Source organism: Octodon degus, unplaced genomic scaffold (assembly GCF_000260255.1).
Source record: "Octodon degus isolate 3935 unplaced genomic scaffold, OctDeg1.0 scaffold00021, whole genome shotgun sequence".
NCBI classification, from domain to species: Eukaryota; Metazoa; Chordata; class Mammalia; order Rodentia; family Octodontidae; genus Octodon; species Octodon degus.
This window is the reverse complement of record NW_004524597.1, coordinates 47,826-56,550: the sequence shown is the minus strand read 5'-3', so window position 1 is coordinate 56,550 and position 8,725 is coordinate 47,826. Positions and strand designations below refer to the sequence as shown.

At 47.2% G+C, this 8,725-nt stretch overlaps 1 pseudogene; it reads right to left on the bottom strand.

The window, feature by feature from the left end:
* Nucleotides 1-3,054: 3,054 nt before the first annotated feature.
* LOC111815795 lies at nucleotides 3,055-3,104 on the bottom strand (annotated as a pseudogene).
* Nucleotides 3,105-8,725: the final 5,621 nt, after the last annotated feature.

Here is an 8,725-nt window from a genome sequence, read left to right as displayed (position 1 = left end):
GGCCGGGGGCGGCGGCGCCACGTCAGGCCGTGGGGTGGCGGAAGCGGCGGCGGCGTCCGGCCGCGCAGGGCGATCGGGCGTGGGGCGCTGGCACTGGAGAGTTCTACGCCGGCCCTCTGGGTCCTGGTACCATCGTGCCAAGTGACACGTAGGGACCTGGACCATCCCCGGGGCTGCTTGTCCCGCGGCGCCGCATCCCGTGCGCCCCGCTCTGCGCGCAGCCCCTCTGCGCCCTCGGTCGGGACGCCTTGGAGGGGCTCCGGCCCCCCTGACGGAAAGCGGGGGCGCGGGGACCAAAGGCAGCCCGCGTTGCCGCCGCTGCGTGTGTCTGTATTTGCACTGGCCAGGTGCCGGGGCTCCGTGGGCCAGAGGCTCTGCTCCGCTGGATGGGAGCGGGAGCGCGCACCCCGGCCCACAAAGACCCGAGAAACTAGGGCAGGGGGTGTGGCTGTGGCGAGAGGGTTTCGGAAAAGCGGCTGAAGAGAAGGCCGCTGAGAAGTGGCAGCTGTTCAGAAATGAATAAAGAGATGGAAGGACTTTGCTGCCCCAGGCAGCGGGAAGAGAGTGCAAAAGCCCCGAGGCCAGACGTTGGCGTCTCGGCCACAGGGACAGTCGGTATGGTGGTTGTGCAAGTGGAAAGGTCGAGGTGTGAACTGCAGAGAATTCCTTGTGAAATCTGAAATTCCTTCGGTGCAGGATGGTTGTCACTCATTGAGGAATCTGAATGAGAGCTCGAAGGTCTGGTTCATATTTTTTTGATAGTTCTCAGGCTATTGTGCACTGAGCAGACTATAAGAGGGGTAAGCAGAGAGACTTAGGTGACTTGCAGTGGACCTGTGGTGTCGATTTAGTAACGAGGTGTGTTACCCGTTCAGGTGCCCTGACAATACCAGAAGTGGGAAGTCTCGAGTCTATCTTTCTCCCTTGCATTACTCAGGATTGAGCCTAGCTGGGGTTGCCTTCTGCCTGAAAGCACCCCAGCCCCTCATCTTTTGTTTGTTTTTTGAGACAGAGCTCTGGCAAATTGCCTAGACTACTCTTGAACTGAGTGTTGGGTTACAGGCCAGCACTCTCAGCCACCCTCACTTCAGGCCTGGAAGCTAAAAGCCTAAACTCAGGGTTCCAGAGTTGGTTTCTAGGGAGACCTCCCTTAGGTCTTCACATGGCATTTTCTCTGAATTCCTAGTGTCTCTTCCTTTCGGAACAACAATCCTAGTAGATTAGCAGATTAGAGCTCCACCCCTGTGACTTCATTTTATCCCAGTGAAGCAGGATTTTAAAACAGAAAAAAACAAGTTTCTCAGAATGTAATCATTCTCCTCAGACTTCCCGCTCCCCATGACTGCTGTCCTTTGCTCTAGTACAAATAGATTTCCCTTGCCCAATGACAGTAACTTCTCCTTGTTATTGAAGATTCATAATCTCTTCTCATAACATCCTCATTTTCCAGAACAATGCCACCTGAATATACCAAATTGCAAAACTGTTTGCTTGTTCATCTACAAGTCCCACCCCCTTGGCACATGTTTAAAACTAGAGACTTTCCTTTGTTCAGCACCCAGCCTTTGGTACTTGAGTCCCCTGGGCCAGTGTCCCCTTAAAGCCAAATAAATCCTCCGGAACCTCCTGTGGTCTCTCCAGTCTCTTGAATTCTGCAATACTCATTAACTCCTAAAAGGCCCTGTCTCCATATCAGGGGCTAGGACTTCAACAAGGAGATTTGGGGGGACATAAAATCGTATTCAGTCTATAATACCAGATAAACACAACAGAAAAGTTGAAGGAGAACTGAGGTGTGGGGCCTGGAGTGACTTAAGGAGGCTCCTCTGAGGAAGGGCTCTTTTGTGGCCAGAGACTGCGTAACGGGTCCCAGCTCAAGGTTTTTCTTGAAGAGGCCTCATGTGACAGCACATCTAAACAATGCTCATTAGCTGAGCACCCTGTTCACTGTCCATGGCACAGCATCACCAGAGGCCCCCATGATCTGGGAATGCAGGTACAGTACGCTCGCTACGGGAAGTGGCCTTGCTAGCAAGCTGGGTACTTGTTTGGGATAGGCCTCCCTCCTCCACTGAATAACAGAAGCCCTGTTTGTTCTATTTTTCCAGCCCCCCAAATAGTGCCAAGAACCCCTAAGTACTTGTTGACAAATGTCCCCTGGAACCTCGGTGGAGGATCTGAAGGATGAGCAGGAGACTCTCCAATGGAGAGATGTGTGAAGAAAAAATAAGCCAGATGGTCCTCAAAGGCAGGTTGGCTGGCTGGAACCCTGCATGTCTTGGGAGTGAGACTGGCAGGAAGCCATCAGAAGCTGAAAGTTACTCTGCCAGTACAGGGCAGAACACCATGGGATTATGAGTTTCCTGTGGCTACCATAACATATTCAGTGACTTAACACTAGTTTCTCTTCCAGCTCTAGCAAATCTTAAGTGGGTGTCACTGGCCGGAAATCAAGGCTGGTTCCTTCAGGAGCCTCTAGGAAAACACCTGTTCTATTGGGCTTTGGGGGCTTCTAGAAGCTTCCTGCATTTCTTGGGTCATCCCTCTGCCCTGCCCAAGTCTTCTGAGCCAACAGATCTCTGGCCTTTCTCCTGATGTATCTCTCAGACTCCGCTTCTAGCACTGCTCTTCCTCCTCACTTATCTGTCTCTCTGTTTCTTATTAGAGCTCTTGTGATTGTGCTGGCCCCACCTAGATAATCCAAGATGGTATCCCTATCTGCTGATTCCCTTTTACCAGATGGAAAAGCACCCCACAGGCTCCTGGGGTTAGGAAGTAGCCATCTTTGGGGACCCATCACTCTGCCTGCCACAGGGAGCAAAGCCAAGGAAAGCTCTGTGGGTAGACCTGCTGTCTGGGGTCCACTTCTCAAGTGCTTGACATGATAGCATCAAACACTATGATACTAAATGCATCCACTTGAGTCCCTCCCTCCTCAGCTTCCTCCTCCCGAAAGAAACTTTCCAATTCTATTGGTGAGTACCCTGAACAGTACATTCTCTGAGGACCTACTGTGTATCTTATACCCTGAGAATCCAGAGCTGGATAAGGATTTCTCCACAGAAATCTTTAGTAAAAGGTGAAAGATTTATACAATCTGAAGAGAAACCAGAATGGATAAGGATTTCTGCTGTTTACCAGTTCTGTGCTTCTGTGGTCCTAGGGATACCAAAGGGTAGGCAGCAGAGGCTGCAGGTACACCCAAGAGTGACCCCCTCCATAATGTCCACAAGTGTTTACTGAGTACTACCTGTGCCAGTAACAGCTCTGAAGGCTTGAGCAACATCAGTGTATTCAAAACAGCACTCTTTGTGGGATCTACACCCCAGCAGAATAAAGCAGACAATGTGTATAAACAAAGAGTATGTTAAGAGGATGCTAAGTGTTCCATATTTTTAGAAAAGTAGGAGAGTTCTGTGCTGGCCCCGCCCTTGGGGTGCATTGAAGATTGAGACTGGGTGTGGTGGCGTGGCGTGCATCTGTAATCCCAGGTTTGCGAGGCTGAAACTGGAGTATCACTATGAGTTCAATCTATGTAGTGAGGATGGGGATAGTAGCCAGTGCTAGGGCATTTGCCCAGTGTGCACAAAGTCCTGGGTTCAATCCCTAGCCCAGTGGGTTGGGGACCAGGATAGGAGAAAGGCAAAAGCGGAAGTAATCAGTACTTTATCAAAGATGCTATTTGGATATCGTGGTGCACATGTGTCATCCCAGCACTCTGGGATACTGAGGCAGAAGGATTAAAAGTTAAAGCCTGGCCTGGACAACTAAACATTGGAGAGACCCTGTCTCAAAATTTAAAAAAAAATTTTTTTTTTTTTTAAAGGCTGAGGATGCAGTTCAGTGGGAAGGCCCTGGGAGCAGAGGGAAGATACAAACATTGCAACCAGGTGTGGCACCTTCTGCACCCTTGTAATCCAAGCTACTTGGAGGCTGAGGCAGGGAGATGGCAAGCTGAAGGGCAGACTGGGCAAGTTCGTGAGACCCTGGCTCAGTTTTTTCTCTCTCTTGTTTTCTTTTTGTTTCATGTCTTGTCTTGTCTTCTTTCTTTCTTTCTTTCTCTTTCTTTCTTTTTTTTGAACTCAAGATCTTGCATTTGCCAGGCAAGCGCCTATTCTACTGAGCTATCTTCCTGCCCCCTTTCCTTCCTTTCTTTCTTCTTTTCCTTTCTTCTCTTTCTTTTCCAGTACTGGGGATTAAACCAAGAGCCTTTAGCATTAAGGTATATTCCTAGTCTTTTTTTTTTTTTGAGACAGTGTTTTATCAAATTACTAAAGTGTCCAGACTGAGCTCAAACTTTTGATCCTCCTGCCTCGCAGCCTTCCACAGTGCTAGGATTACAGCTATAAACCACCATGCCCAGATTCAAAACAAAAACAAATTTTTTTTAAGGGATTAGTGTGTAGTCTAGTGGTAGAGCAGTTGCCTAGCATATGCAGGACTGTGGGCTCTTCATAAAACTAAAAAGGAGGAAAGGGTGGGCCAAATAGCTCAGTGGATTAAAGCACCTCAAGCAGGTACAGGGGTCAGGGTTCAATTCCCAGGCCTGCTGTGCCAGCCCCACCTCCAGGGTATGCTGAGATGGCAGTTGAGACTGGGCGTGATGGCATGTGCCTGTAATCCCAGCACTTGGGAAGCTGTAAACAGGAGAGTCACTGTGAGTCCGATCTAGTAGTGAAACCCTGAACACCCTGTAGACCCTTCCCTAAATACAGAAAAAAATAAAAGGAGGGAGCTGGGGAGATAGCTTGGCAGTCTAAACACCTGCCTGGCAAGCACAAGAACCCAAGTTTAATCCTGATAAAACATGCTGTGCTGGCCCAACCAGGTGTGGTGCACACCTGTAATCCCAGTGCTGGGGAGGCTGAGACAGGAGGATCATTATGAGTCTGAACTGTATAGCAAGACACTGTATCTTAAGGATTTGGAAAGGTTATAAGATAGACCTTCCAGATTTATTAACAGAAGTTATGATTTGGCAACCAATTGTTGTGGAAAATGCAATAAAAAAAAGCAAGACAGAGTTTCCATGACTTGAACATTTGTACTGTAACTAAGAAAAAGGAAACAAGAACTGTCCCTTTCTGTGGGCTTCATTTTTCCTAGTGTGTGTTTGTAATTTCACTCTTCTTGCTCACCTGGAATACCTCACCCCTCTGTGTGGTGTTCTCCCTGTTCTGAATGTAAGAGGAATCAGAATGTAGGAGAATTTCAAGTTCCCCCCAAGGGAAAAAATGCTTTGTATTGTGATGAACACCATACTGCCTCATGCAAGTGGCTCCAGACAAAAGGTGAAGGTGTGAGCTATCAATTACTAATTCAGTGCTGGGAAAGAGGAGCTTTGGAGTCTGGCAAATACAGGTTTCCCTACCAATCTGGGTGGTCCCTGGCAGACAGCTTTTAGAGGCTAGTGTGTAGCCTTAGTGTGGATAATGATACTCCCGGATGGTGAGGCTTTAGTAGCACTCCTATAAAGCACCTGGCACAGGCAATGCTTTTAATAAACAGCAGTTTCCTTTCCCTGATGAATGGAGTCAGTGTTCCAGAAAAATGTACAGAATAGGAAGAGATTATAAGGTATCTTCCCCAGGGATCCTGTCTTCAGAGAAACCTCCTTGGGGGTTGAATGGAAGAGTGACATGACTTCTTTTTTTTGGGGGGAAGGGTTGGTACTGGAGATTGAACTCAGGACTTTGTACTTGCCAGGCAGGCACTTACGCTACTGAGCTCTCTCCCCAGCCCAAGACTTCTAGCATGCAGAAAAATTTCTTATCTTCTGTTGGGGAAAATATATTGCAAGTCACTGGATTAAAAATGAAGTTTAAAAAAAAAAAAAATGAAGTCTAGGGCTGGGGAGATGGCTCAGTAGAATAAGCACTTCCCTGGCAAGTGCAAGGGCCTGAGCTCAATCCCTGGTTCAAAAAAAAAAAAAAAAAAATCTAGCAAATAATCCCATAATCCAGAGGTTATTATCACCATGTTATCCACTGATATATTGACTTCAAACTAGAACAATAAAATGATCTGTTTGCAGCCAAGTACTGTATAGTGGTATGTAGCTATAATCCCAGCTACTTAGGAGGATGAGGTGGGAGGACTACATGTTTGAGGCTACCCTAGACAGTGGTAGAGTATGTCTCTAGATTTAATCCCCAGTATAGAAAAATAAAACAACTCCACCCATGGGCTGAAGGACTGGACATAAATTTAAAAGTATAATTAAGTACAGGCTAGCTCTGAATCATTGCAGAGGAAGGAGCCCTAGTTATTCAAGAAAAAAAAAAAAATGAGCAGGGCCACAGAGGTAGGTTAGCAGTCTAAGAACCAGCCTAGGCAAGCTAAAGGAGCTGGGTTTGATCCTTGGTACTACATGCCTTCTGGTCCTGCCCTGGGCGCTCAGAGCCAGCCACCAAGACCAGTTGTGGTGGGGCATTCCTGTAATCCCAGTGCTGGGGAGGCTGAAACAGGAGGATCACTACTAGTCCAAGCTGTGTAACGAGACCCTGTACCAAATACATAAAATTTTTTAAAAAGAGCATATTTAGGGGATAATAGGACAGATTTTGTCTTTTCCTTGCCAGCACTTTTCCAGTCATTCTTTAGGGCTGTACTGAAGGGTATGCACTGTATGCTGCTAGGGAGACAGATCTTTATGAAATGAGTTTATTTGGTTCTCTGCTGTTACGGCTTGCGTCTGGATGTCTCTCTAAAGCCTCATGCAGTCACGGTGTGGGGAGTAGGGGAGCACGGTTTTGGAGGTAGTTGAATCTAGAGTTTGTGATTGACTCATGGTCCAATACTGGGACTAGGGTGTGAGTGCTACACTGTCCTAGAGCAGGTAGCCTGCCTACAATACAAGGGACAGAAAGAGGCTTGCCCCTCCTCTCTTGTTGTTTTTGGTATCTCCCAACACCATGAGCTGTCACCCCTCTGTCATGCCACCCTGCCTTAGAGCCTCTGAACTGAAACTTCCACAAACTATGAGCTAAGTAAACCTTTCTTCCTTTAATTTTCGATGTTGGGTATTTTGTCCCAGCAGTGAAAAAGCTAAGACATCTTCCTAGATTTGATGTTAAGTATAATGCCACAGTGTATCAATTTGAGGCTTGTACTGGGGGAGATGACACACTTAAAAATATGCTGAAAAGGAACCTGATCCCCAGGAGCTCTTGGGAGTAATAGAATAATGGAAACTCACAGCAGTCACCACCACCGTCCCCACCCCAGATCTAATTCTCTACCACCTCCTTCCCCACAGGTTGGCTTACAGGCTCCATTTCTATGCGTTGCATCTTGCGCTCAGCATGTAGTTTCATCAGGCCGTCCCGACTCTGACTCAAGGAGTTAATCCTGCATATAATCTCTCTCGCCTCCAGCCTCCAGCCGCTGGAACTAAAGCCGCCTGGAACTGGGCCTTCTGGAGTCACTTTGGATGGGATGGAGGCAGCTCCTTTTCTCTGTCCACAAACAAGTGCCAGCTACATTCAGGGCCCTTTGCCAGCTCCCACTGTGTGCTAGTTATGGTTTCTATGCTCAAGAAACTTAAAAGTGAATGTTAATGCTGTTTGTGGGATTGGCAAACAGACTACAAAATTGGTAGGGGCCAAAAACACAGATCAAAGGCACCTGGTCCACTGGGACGTGCAGTGCAAAGTCTTTCAGTACAGGACAGTGCAGGAGTGTGTAAATGATACTGTCACAGTGGAAGAGAACTCCGTTGACACTGCAGATTATAAGATACTTATTGCCTCAATTAAAGAAAGCTCCTGTCAGCTCCTTTCACTCAACTAATCAACAATATTACGCTGACTTTTTTTGCGTGCTCAAGGATCATACATTTCACTCGATCTTTTACATCATTTGGCAGGGAGCCTAGCTTATTAGAAAATTCTCAGAAGTCATAAATATTAATAATGTACAAGTCCTCCCTTGAGTAACTGCACAGATGTTTCCAAGAACACATCTGAAGCCACTTTTCCCTCCTGATATGCTGTTGTAAAATGCACTTAGCACCAACTGGCCTCTGTTGCTTCATAGTGATTTACAGCAAAAATGTAAGCCAACAGATTTTAAAGGTATTTGGGAAAAAAAATGCACTGTTACAAGTGCTGTCCTTTCAATTTGCTACTTCCCTAGTCAATCTCATTCCCATTTTTGGCTTCAGTTGTCACCTGAACACTGACGACTCTTGCATTTATTTATGAGTTTCCTTTTTATGGGTAGTGCCTGGCTATGCATTCCAGGTTGGGCTCGAACTCTGGCTCTCCAGCTCCCACCTCCCTGGTGCAGACATAACAAGCTTCTCAACTGTTTGTGTGCTCCAGGCTGTAACACTGTCATGTTCAGCAGGCTCTTTTTTTTTTTTTTTTTTTTTTTTTACTGGGAATTGAACTCAGGACCTTGCACTTGCCAGGCAGGTGCTTGTGCTGCTGAGCTATGGTCCCCGGCTCCACATGCTACTTAATCTTCTTTGATATCTCAGATCATTTCAAGCACAGCATATCCACAACATACTAGGGCTTCCCGGGGCTGGTGAGATGGCTCAGTGGTCTAAAGCACCTACTAAGAACAAGCTTAGCAAGGCACAGGGACCCTGGTTCAATCCCCCAGCACCACATGCCGGCCCGCCCCGCCCCCTGGTGGGGTGAGCTGGCCACACACACACACACACACACACACACACACATACACACACACACAAAATAAATAAATAAAAATGAACTAG